This window comes from Spinacia oleracea, chromosome 2 (genome assembly GCF_020520425.1).
Source record: "Spinacia oleracea cultivar Varoflay chromosome 2, BTI_SOV_V1, whole genome shotgun sequence".
Lineage (NCBI taxonomy): Eukaryota > Viridiplantae > Streptophyta > Magnoliopsida > Caryophyllales > Amaranthaceae > Spinacia > Spinacia oleracea.
The window spans coordinates 36,475,976-36,488,791 of record NC_079488.1 but is presented as its reverse complement, the minus strand read 5'-3'; the positions used below and the strand labels follow the sequence as shown (position 1 = coordinate 36,488,791).

The 12,816-nt window shown below is 42.9% G+C and overlaps 1 long non-coding RNA gene across 1 annotated transcript; it reads right to left on the bottom strand.

The window, feature by feature from the left end:
- Positions 1–1,598: 1,598 nt before the first annotated feature.
- On the bottom strand, positions 1,599–2,510 carry LOC130466882 (uncharacterized). Its single transcript, XR_008927028.1, has 2 exons — positions 2,178–2,510; positions 1,599–1,902 (listed from the first exon to the last, which is right to left on the bottom strand). It is a non-coding gene; the product is annotated as an uncharacterized lncRNA (long non-coding RNA).
- Between the last annotated feature and the right edge of the window lie 10,306 nt (positions 2,511–12,816).

Below are 12,816 nucleotides of genomic sequence, written 5' to 3'. Positions count from 1 at the left end.
TATGATTTATCTTTATAGTAAACAGAATATTCGAACCATATACAATCAGCTGGTCCTACACAACACTTACAACAACGCCTGTATTATTGGTTCAACAATGCGAAATTGGCAGATACCGAGTAAAACACTACTTTGCAATCTGCATAACAAACTTGACACTTGCCTTACAACATAGATGTGTGTGTCTTGACATGAAAGCAATCACACAATAACATGTAGTACCAAACTAAGACTTCATAACTTCACTGTAGAACACCAACATGATTATCAACAGTGTTTATTGATAGTACAAAATATTTGATAGTACAAAATATTTGATAGTACAAAATATTTGATATGCAATGCAAAGAACATATAGTTTTTCTAAAAGAGACAAACTCACAAAGACCTGAGATCTAAAGAACAAGAATATAACAATTCGTCCATTGAACTTGTAGCGATACATGTCAAGGATCGTACCTGAATCTAGAAATTTCCCTGAATGGTCCTCCAATATCACATCCTACATCCTACATCCAACACCTGAGGAATGTCAAACACACAAATATCAGGAAAACACTGAGATTAAATCTTATAGTGCTGAAATTAGTCCCTCACATACCCCAAAAGAAAAGAGAAAACAACCTTCTGTCCAGGTTTTAGTTTTAGTTACAAAGCAAGGAAGTGCTCATGGCGTTTCATGCTTTCACGCAGAGATTCTCCATTCCATCTGTAAGCACAGAATTACATGCAATTCCAATATTCCATTCCCACAAAAATGTAAGCTGGAGAAACATGCTAACAACATAATTACATGAAAGAGTTTTAGAAACACAAAGGCGAACCTGTGAGCAAAATGAAAAGACTCTCCCCGGCCAAACTAGTAGAAACTAGTAACCAGGCCATAATACTGGTTAACCTGTCATAAGATTACATCGAAATATAAACTCATTCAGTAAAATTGAAGGAAAAGAATAATCAAAACAATCAAACTCATTCAGCATTAGAAATTGATGATCATCAGTTTAGTTATATACTAAAGCTAGGAGATAACTCAGACAGTGACATCAAATTTACTAATCATGATACAAACTTTAGCCTTCAGCATTCCAGGCCAATAGAGTAAATGACATAGCTTGACTGTCTCATCTTGTCTCCTTTTGTTTAAAGCTCGCTTTAAAGCTCATGTTCTATTGTAAAAAAAGCAGAAGAGAAGTAGAGAGGTAGTCAGACTTACTAGTTCCTCAACATGTTTAATTGCATGTCTATCCCAATTCAATGTGATGTTAATGTAACGGCGGTGATGTTCCTGTAAAAACAGTGATGTTCCTATAACAAAAGTGATGTTCATTTAGTTTTCCACATGATATTTTGGTTGTTAAAGTCGCAGCAACACCAGCTACCCCTACAAAGAGTTATCTTCTACTGATACATAGAGAAAAAAAGGAGATGATAAAAAAAGTTATAAGTCGGAAAGGGTTTAACCAAAAGATATCATCACCCATACACACACAAAAATACACACGGACTGATGGAAGCAGATTAACTTCAGAGAAACAGAATACGTGAGAATAAATTAACTCATGAATTAACAAAGAAAACATTAAGAATAAGAAGAGTTTATCTCTTGAAAAAGCCAGTACTAAGAGTGTAATATGAAGAATTTGCCAAAAATTAAAAAACAGAACCTTAATCCCCAAAATAAAGGTACAATGAAGCTAAGCATGCAAATTCACCCGAATATATAAATATTTAACTATTTTACCTATTTTCCTGATGGAAGTTATCATACTCTTTCTAAACTAGAGATGTTTGTCTTCTGTTTGTGATTCTCCACTACGAAATTAAGTGTAGCAGCTAAGAGAATTCCACCTTTAGCTAACCTCTTCTCCCGGATTTGCAGTCGCGAAAGAAAATATTCATCTATGACAAACAAAATGAAGTATACCAGTTTAGGATGCGAAACAGTGCAATATTTTTCGCTATCAAAGATGTAATATAGTGCCAAATACTTAGATTTTTCACATTCTCATATAGTCATACCGAAAAATACTCTCTTCGTTCCACAATGAATGTTCTATCTACTTTTGTATACTCATCTAATCATCTTCTACTATTCTGAAAACATTGGGTGAAATATTGCTCAAAAGTTCCAGTTCTTAAACAAGGGAAGAATATAGAAATCCAAGAATCTATACCTTCAAGTATCTTCCTGGGCTAGTGTTCTTGTATGCGTATTACAAGAACACTATTTGCTATCCTCATATATAAGGGATCCACCCATTGCTGTCTCAACCCACAAATCTTCTGCCAATTTCACACAATTGTACCAATCTGTCACGAAATTTAGTAAAAGAAAACAAAAACTAGATCAAATCGTCCTACAAAAATTAGATTAAATCAACAACTCTCAAACGAACTGGACAGAACAAATATTACACAGAACACATTTCCACAAATCACGATCGTGCATCTATGATTAAAACCCCAAAAAAATCATTTGGAAGTATCTTATACTTAACAAACCCAAAAAAAACCCAATTATTCGAACAGACCCTAAAAGAACTCAATCATTCGAACAAACCCTAAAAAAACCAATCATTTCCCCCAAACAATTAACGAAATGGACCAAAAATAATAGGTATACACCAACATACAAAAAATTGCTAAATCAACTCCAGATCTGGCGATTTAAACCATACACAAACCCCAACACCACAGACATGTTAATTGACGAATAGATTAGAAATATACCTGTGCAATCGACGACGTTTCTTACGAATTGAGATAGCAAAGACAAACGAACTATAGGAGGAGATAGAGTCTGGATATAGCTTAGTTTTCCGAGCAGGGAATGACTTCGCCGGTTGTTTTTTCGAGTAGGGAACCACCAGTGAGAGGCGAGGAAATTAAATAGACTCTTGCTGGAGTACCACCGCCGACGGGCGAGACCCAGCGGCGACGACCACTGGTGAGAACCACCGGCGAGAAGCAGGGTAAGCCGAGAGAAGAAGAAGGGAGTACTGAGAGTACGTGGGATATTCGCTGCTATGAGGTTTGAGATAGAAATGTCTGGTCTGAGTTAAAGTTGCAGCGAAAAAAATTTACAAATATGTTATTGCAGGGGGCTTTTACCATGTACGCTGCAAAATAAAAGGCCTATTGCAGGGGGCTTTTATTATGTACGCTGCAAAAATCTCTTTTGCAGGGGGCAATTAATTTGTACGCTGCAACAACCCTTTAAAGGGTTTGACCCGCGTTTACCAACTGGTTGTTGAAGCGTATTAATACTTGTACGCTGCAACAAGGGGGTTGCAACAAGGGTTTTTTCTACTAGTGAATGTGTCCCTTTTCGATGATTTAACTGCTTTCCTCGCCCTTTTTATGAACTGTTAAACTAACTAAATCTGATTGTTCTATCACGCCTAACAAATATGATATTTTTGGGAAATCGGATTATCATGCTAGGTCCCTTAATGCTATTTAAATCAGATAATCACGATCGAATTAGTATTATATGTTGCATATTGCTAAAATCAACTCAGATTAGTTTAATAGTTAACGCATGTCCCTTCAATTATTTATGCTGAGCTAGTAAGGATATCCTGCCTCTGGAGTTATCGACGAGCGAAGTACTCCTCTCGGTAGTTACAGTCCCCCGAACCCTTAATCTCTACCTTGCGGGTGCATGTTGAGAGATCCCCACACCAGGGATCACAAGGGAACCTACGGCCGTCGTGGTCAAACATAATTGCACTCTCTTTATGTCACGATAACCGGGTTTTGTCAGTTTTTCTCATTGTCGTTAAAAACTGAATGGCGACTCCTATATTACTAGTCAATTGGGTGTATACTCACAGGAAATCCAATTACACTTGATTGAATAAAAAGAATCGTCACACCCACGAGGGACGAGGTCACGCATTAGCATCGTGCTTTTTTCGACCCCCTCACAGTGGCGACTCCACTGGGGATAGTGAAGGAAATACTCGTGCTTGTAGGTAATCAAAATAGCCGAAGGGTGAAACGATCCTACCCCGGGTTTATTTCCCCATCAAGTTGGGACGACCTGAAAATCAGACAAGTCCATGAACGGGCAGAACTGCATAACGAATCTCGGCCCCCTCGGGAGTTGGGACTAAGGATACCTTTTTCCGCCAATAGGGGGATGCATACGCCGCGCATGTTTCCCACTCGGTACTTGTGCAGGTAGTACACCTATCCCGAACCCAATCGCTCGCTCATTAGGTCCCTCTCGCCTGCATGCCCCCTTGGCTTGCACTTGCGGGTTGGCCTCTTGGGCGAAATTCGTCTGTTGAAGACACTACCTCGACCGGGGCATGTGTTGGATCTACGATAGAAGCGGTACCAAGCCAGGCGCAAATAAACTACCCATAGAAGCCTATCATAAACTACGTGGCATATTTAATTTTCAAATCCATGTTTGTAATGTAGTTATGTGTAGCGAAATATGTGATTGTGTGTTACAAACTATCCTAGAAAACGAACGACCTTAAAAATTGCCCAAACATTCATAGACTAATTTGCCAAAGAGTTATCGCCACAAAAATAAGCGACGCTCGGGATGGCCTGTAACGAATCCCACAAACGTTGTTACGCGTAAAGGACGTTATTAGGCAAGCACGCAAATCGAAGTCGCATAAACAGAAGACAGAAAATGAGAACCAGCCAGGGACGAATTTTCAACGCCCCTGGCTGGGCGCCAGAATTTCTCACGCCCCTCGCTGGGCGCTGAAGTTGCTGCTTGGCCTTCTGGTCAAGCGTAGCAGCCTCGGTTCCCGCGCGAAAGGAAAATACGTAGCGCAAAAAAAATGTTCATAAAAAGAATTTCTACGAGGGCATAAGAAAAGCACTCGATTTCAAAAGCGACTCGCAAAAAATTAATAACTCTTTGTGTCGTTGTTAGGCCTCCTACGACGACAATACCCGGCACCAAAACCGAACGTCCTAATAACTATGAATGTCACACGGGCAAGTGTTTCGAAAATCCAAAGAATGACCAAAATAAAAAAAAAACCAAAAAGTGTACCGACAAAAGAAAGAGTGAAAACCCAATTTAGAGAGTCGAAGTCTAGACTAAGTAATGCTTGAAACTTTGGGAACCTAAACTTTAGCTTATCTTATGCCTAGGACTGGTCCTGCCACTTGGTGCCGATCAGGGAATCAACAGTTAGTGCGTCTCGAAGATACATCGCCAACACCAGGTTTAGTAACTCCAAGCTCCGTCCGTCGTCCCTATTTTCAAGGATCTTCGCTTCCCCAACCTCGATTCGCACCTTCAAACATGTCCATCGAAGATTTGCGAGACCAGATGGTCCAAATGACCCAACTTATGGGCCAACTGAAAATGGAAAATGAAGCTTTAGCGGCTGCGCAAGCCAAATATGACCTCGATAACGAGAAGAGGATTGAAAAAATGGTCCTACAGCAAACCATGGGGAGCAAATACTTCTTCCTCGATCCTGAACCTTTTCCTGGCAAATTACCAGAAAAGTTCAGTTCATCTGACTTACCAAAGTTCAAGGCCACGGACAACCCCCGTGATCATCTACTGAGCTTTGTGAATACCATGAACTTGAAAGGCGTGGACAAGTCCATGTACTTACCTGCCTTTCCTTTGTCCTTGGAACCTGCTCAAATGGTACTATCACCAGGACCCTAAGCTCTTCCCCACTTGGGAAGACTTTGTCAATGTCTTCATCAAGCAATACTCGTCGAACATGGATTTCCAAGTCACCATGCGCGAGCTGGAAGTTCTCTTCCAAAAGAAAAATAAGGGTTTCACAACCTACTTTGCTAGATGGAGGGACCAGGCGGCCCAGCTAATCAATAGGCCTCCCGAAACAGAATTGGTCCAAAAATTCATTGACAACCTGGACCCGGCTTACAGACAACACCTTAGGTACCTAGGACTTGACACTTTCAAAAGAGTTTATGATGTGGGAATAAAGATCGAGGACGACCTCGCCAAAACCATACAGAGCAAACCCACATATAAGACCAACACCTATAATCGGGGTAACACATCCCAAGCCCAAGAAGTCCATGCTGTAGAAGAGACTCCCGCCCGAAGAAACCCTGCAAGATGGGTCCGAGACGGAAAGTTTGCCCCACTCGGGTCAACTTTGGTACAAGCCTTTGAAAGACTAACCAATCAAGGAAAGTTGAGACCTATAGGCCCCACCCGTGACCCTCCTGTCAAAAGAAAATATTGGGTCGAAGGTACTTACTGCAAATTCCATCAAGGAAATGAGCATGACACTGAAAACTGCTGGAATCTAAAACATACGATCCAGGACATGATAGAGGATGAAGTGATACCTCTCCCTAACGTTGGCAAACCCAACAACAACAAGAGCCCACTCGGCTCTTGTCACATCTCTCTCGACCAACCAGAGAATTTCGACCCCACGGTGTATATTACACCTCAAGGTGCACCACTCGCTGTGGTCCCTATGGATCGAATCGAGAGGGAAGTGTGCGGTGTGTGGAACGATGATGCTGAAGATATTTACCTATCTCAAGACTCGGGCCAGGACTTCTTCACTGAAACTTGGCCCGGGTATGCTCTCATTGACACCACCCCTCAGGAGCCCGAGGTCGACAACCTCACCCGATCCGGAAGAATATACCAACCGGATATTCACCCACCTCCTATGGACGACATCCCGGTTAGGCAAACTCCTGAGAATGGACGGCACGCCACCGTCGCGGAAGTCATTGAAAATCCTCTCCTAAAACAACTAAAAAGAACCAAGGCCGAGATTACCATCTGGGATCTTATGTGTACTTCAAAGGAACATCGCGAAAAGCTTATTCGCTCACTTGACCTCATCTCAGTACCTACAGATATCACACCTGACTCATTGGTTAGCCATGTCACGAGAGATGCCGGGGAAAAGGCCATAGTTTTCACTGATAAAGACTTACCCAAAGAGGGGGGTGCTCACAACACTAGTAGAAAAATCATTAAAAGTGGCTACTTAAAGGTTGCTCTTATTTAACAAGGGCATCTTTTGATTGGAAAAAAAAAAAACCAAATCTTCCAACGTAGTTTGTGGTAAGCGCATCTTTTGATTTTATTTTGAAACCTGCTTCTACTTTGTTGTTGCTGCTCCCACTCGCAGTTCTTGCCCAAACCCAGACCAGTGATGTAATGCTTCTGCACCACCACCAATGCGCTCCGTCTTCTGCTCACCACCACCATTAGAACCTAACCCCTTTCAAAACCCGCGCACTACTTCTCTTCTTCTCCATCTTCTCCACTTCTATGCTCTAGTCGCTCTTCACTTGCTCTTCAATTCACAGTCACACACACGCACCGAACGCGAAATTCACTTCAATCTACCGACGACGACCTCGGGAAGAAGAACCACCACTGCACAATTCTCTCCACTCGACTCACAATGACTTCAATTGCGTTCGTCTCATGTGCCAAGGTTAGGGTTTAAATGCTTCATAATTTTAGTTATATTAACTAATAAATGACAAATATGGGTAAAATGTAGGCGAATTGTGTTGTTTAGTTTGTTTTAGATGTGAATTTGTAGACACCTACTTTTGTCCCCGTTCCCGCAAGGGAAAGGTTCGATGATGAAAGAATAAAAACTCCACTTGACAACGCATCTCCTATAAAATAAACGAATCTCGATTCCCCATTTCATTTCACCCGAAACCTGCTATTTATGGAAACCTGCTAAAAATAGTAACTGCCGTAAAAGGTAGCTTCTAAAAGTGCCAAATCATAAAAGATAGAAACCTGTCAGAATTAGGTGTTGCATTCCAACATCAATCCTAAATGAGATAGAAAATTGCGAGAATCCTATTCCTAATATGATTCAGAAATAAGAGTTACGTATTAATTCAAATCCTAACGAGCCTAGAGTTCGTAACGGGCCCAGACGCATTCCGTCATAAAATTGATACGCGCTAAAAGACTCGAATTAATCTCAAACTCTACGGATTTCAGGAATCCGAATCTGACTAAAGAAAACAGCCCAGACCCTATTTTCAACGCCTGGCTCTGGTCGCCGAAATCTTCGGCGCCCAGGCCTGGGCGCTGAAAATACCAGGGTACGTGTTTTTTCCTAATTCTTTGTGGATTAGAACTCTGCAATTCTATCTTTCCACGAACTCTTCCCTATAAATAGGCCCCTAGTTTCGACGTGAAAGAACACACAACAACACACAATTATATTCTAAGTATTGACTCCAACCCTTAGCCTAAGCCTCTCGCTGCGAAACTGTTCACGCGTTCTGTCGCAATCGATCCATAAATCGAACAGAACGTATCCTGTCCCATAATTGAGATTCGTTAAATAAAAAGGAAAAATAGCAAAGTCAAAGTGGTTAGTTTTCTGAGAACCGTGACGCACCTCTCAAGGGTGCGTCGTAATGTGTCCCTTTTCGATGATTTAACTGCTTTCCTCACCCTTTTTATGAACTGTTAAACTAACCTAATCTGATTGTTCTATCACACCTAACAAATATAATATTTTTGGGAAATCGGATTATCATGCTAGGTCCCTTAATGCTATTTAAATCAGATAATCACGATCGAATTAGTATTATATGTTGCATATTGCTAAAATCAACTCAGATTAGTTTAATAGTTAACGCATGTCCCTTCAATTATTTATGCTGAGCTAGTAAGGATATCCTGCCTCTGGAGTTATCGACGAGCGAATTACTCCTCTAGGTAGTTACAGTCCCCCGAACCCTCAATCTCTACCTTGCGGGTGTATATTGAGAGATCCTCACACCAGGGATCACAAGGGAACCTACGGCCGTCGTGGTCAAACATAATTGCACTCTCTTTATGTCACGATAACCGGGTTTTGTCAGTTTTTCTCATTGTCGTTAAAAACTGAATGGCGACTCCTATATTACTAGTCAATTGGGTGTATACTCACAGGAAATCCAATTACACTTGATTGAATAAAAAGAATCGTCACACCCACGAGGGACAAGGTCACGCATTAGCCTCGCGCTTTTTCGACCCCCTCACAGTGGCGACTCCACTGGGGATAGTGAAGGAAATACTCGTGCTTGTAGGTAATCAAAATAGCCGAAGGGTGAAACGATCCTACCCCGCGTTTATTTCCAAATCAAGTTGGGACGACCTGAAAAATCAGCATATTAATGTGAACGGGCAGAACATCATAACGAATCTCGGCTCCCTCGGGAGTTGGGACTAAGGATACCCTTTTTCGCCAATAGGGGGGTGCATACGCTGCGCATGTTTCCCACTCGGTACTTGTGCAGGTAGTACACCTATCCCGAACCCAATCGCTCTCCCATTAGGTCCCTCTCGCCTGCATGCCCCCTTCGCTTGCACTTGCGGGTTGGCCTCTTGAGCGAAATTCGTCTGTTGAAGACACTACCTCGACCGGGGCATGTGTTGGATCTACGATAGAAGCGGTACCAAGCCAGGCGCAAATAAACTACCCATAGAAGCCTATCATAAACTACGTGGCATATTTAATTTTCAAATCCATGTTTGTAATGTAGTTATGTGTAGCAAAATATGTGATTGTGTGTAACAAACTATCCTAGAAAACCAACGACCTTAAAAACTGCCCTAACATTCATAGACTAATTTGCCAAAGAGTTATACCGAAACACGTTTTATGAAACTAAAATACTTATTAGCTTCGCCTGGCCTTGCGCTGGGCCTGGCGGGGCTTGGCTGTGTGCGATTGATGCGTGTGGCTTGCTGGGCGATGGCCCGGCTTCGTGTTGGGCCTTCGTCTGGCAGGCCTCGTCCGATGCTAATTCGTACGATACGCTTCCGATTAAATTCCCGATTCCGGAATTTATTTCCGATACGAACAATATTTAACATTTCCGATTCCGGAATTAATTTCCGTTTCGAACAAATATTTAATATTTCCGTTTCCGAAATTATTTTCGATTCCGATAATATTTCCGATTCTGACAATATTTCCGTTTCCGGTAATATTTCCGATTCCGGTAATATTTCCATTTCCGGCAACATCTACGACTTGGATAATATTTATATTTCCGATACGATCCATATTTCCGTTTCCGGCAATATCATCGTTTCCGGAGTATTCATTTCTTGCTTTTGACGATCTCAGCTCCCACTGAAACCAAGATCCGTCGATTCCGAATATCCATAGATGGAGTATTTAATGCCATTAAATACTTGATCCGTTTACGTACTATTTGTGTGACCCTACGGGTTCAGTCAAGAGTAAGTTGTGGATTAATATCATTAATTCCACTTGAACTAAAGCGGCCTCTAGCTAGGCATTCAACTCACTTGATCTCACTGAATTTATTAACTTGTTAATTAATACTGAACCGCATTTATTAGACTTAACATTAAATGCATACTTGGACCAAGGGCATTATTTCCTACAGGGACACCCGCTCCCCCAGATACCACGTATGGCGGTACACCCCTGGAAGCAAAACCCGCCGCCCAGACATGAAATGGGCACGAGCAGCTGAGGCAGGTATAACCGCGTTGGGAAAAGGACGCCATACCACCTGCAAAACCAACAACTCAGGCAACAATACAAATACAAATACAAGAGATCAAAACAGTACAAGAACATTACCCTATCAGCAGGTAAAACTATCCAAGCTCTGCGAGAAGCCGCCAGGGACGCACCCACGCGCACCGCTCCTATCCAAGGGGCAGCATACGGGTAAGCCGCATCTCTAGTACGCTCCGGCGCCAAAGTCAGAAAGTGCTCAAAGATCTAAATCTTTCAAGGAACAGACAAAACATCAGTCAAGTTCAAGATACAAGCATACAAATACAAAGTACAATGTACAAGGAGTCTCGAATACCTCCACCACGCTCCACAGAGCAGCCATGCTCGGGTCACTCCCCAGTGCAGTCCGGGAGGCCCGCCCCATCTCATACAAGAGGTGGCTATATGCCAAACCACCCCAGTTATAACTCGAGACAGCTCTCAAGTCCCTCAGAGCGGACAAGAAGCTAATATGCACCCGACTGTTCCTACTCGGGGCAACCACTCTGCTAACCAAGACAAGGAGGAAGAGCCTAACCCTCTGCTCCGCGGACACACCCTCACCACAGATAGCATCCACAAGCACCGTCACAGAAGCGTGAGAGTCGTCCTCTGACAAATCAACAACAGGGCCGAGCAAGTCCCTGGCAATGGCCGAGCGCCACGTCAGCTCAGAATCAAAGGTCACATTCCTCTCAGAAAAAGGAAGACCTATAATCATAGCAAACTCAAGAGGGGTAACAGTGATCTCTCCCCATGCCATGTGGAAAGGGTTGGTGTTATCCCACCACCGCTCTAACGAAGCCCACAAACGGTATTTAATTCCCGTACTCTTCGAAGAACTTCCCATGGTACGCCAGAAGTCGGCCAGGCCCGACTGCGACCAAATCTCCATAGCCTCCTCGTCAGCACGAAGAGCTCTAAAGGCTCTCTGGGCCTCCACCAAGGACCAGTAGGTGCGGAACGGCTTCCCCTCGGCCTACAGGTGAACAAGTTAGCCCAAGGCCCATACAAGTACGAAATACAAAACTCAAAACACAGTACAAGACTCACCATGCCAGCGCGAGGCCGCTGAGACAAGTGCCAATCCGGCCGAAACACCAGGTCGGAAGGGGTCCAACCAGCACCAGGGATAGCAGGCGCATCTCGGGGAACCATAAGCGTCTTCCTCAGCAGCTCGAACCACAGATGATTCAGCAAGCTTTCTCTGAGTGTGACGAGGCATACTAAATCAAGCAGCATACAAAGTGTCAAAATTCTAAACTGGGGGCTATCCTATACTGGCCCACACAAGGTCAAACGATGCAAAACAAAATCCCCAGTGGACCTCTAATTCAAGATACAAGTTCTACACCAACGCCTAGGCTATCCACGCCGAAGCAGGTATTCAAGTTCTACACCAACGCCTAGGCTACCCACGCCGAAGCAGGTATACAAGTCCAACATCAACGCCTAGGCTATCCATGCCGGAGCCAACATTTCAAAACTCTACAAATAACCTCAAGGCATCCTAGCCTATTTCTCTACCTGAGACCCTGCCAGGTCACCAGTGAGACTACCATCTAGGTACAACATTCAAGAAGATTTCTAAAAAAATTCAAAACTACAAGTTCCAACAGTTCAAGTTCAAGTGGCTATCAAACAGTTTTCTACAAGATTCAAGCATACGAGCATCATTTCAAATTACGAGAAAATCAAAACTACATACAATCCTAGAGTTATTTCATAAGCAAAACATGAAATACTTACATGGACAAGGCAAGAACAAGACCAAGGGGAGAAGCTAATCGACCTTTGAGAGAAAAGAAGCAAGAAATCAAGAGAGTGTGCCTCAAACTGGCACGGCAAGGGGAGCTTTTATAGCTCAGCTACGCGCCAGGCACCGTCCCAGCGGGCTTCGCTTACCTGCTGCATGCGTGAATCTGCAGCGCGCGCGGTCTCCAGTGCTGATTGCACGTCCTTTGCTCCTACGGTCTTCCGCACCAAGCTTCAAACGTCGCATCGAACCATCCATCGAAAATACGGGTATACACCTGTATCTCCAAGTACAAACAGATGAATATTTCAAGAATGCAAAGTCCAAAAAATACAACGACTCAGGCGTACAACTCCCAACGGACCCAAGCTCCGGGAAAGTCAGTCGAAATTCAAAAATTTTAAGGGCCAGTAAAAAGCTCTTATCCCCAGCAAAGCACATCCCAACGGATTAACTCCGGGTGTTCAAGTTCAAAAATTCAAGATTCAATTTCAAGATCCAAAGTTCAAAATTCAAGATTCAAAAATTCAAATTTTCGATACAAAGCTCCGTCCT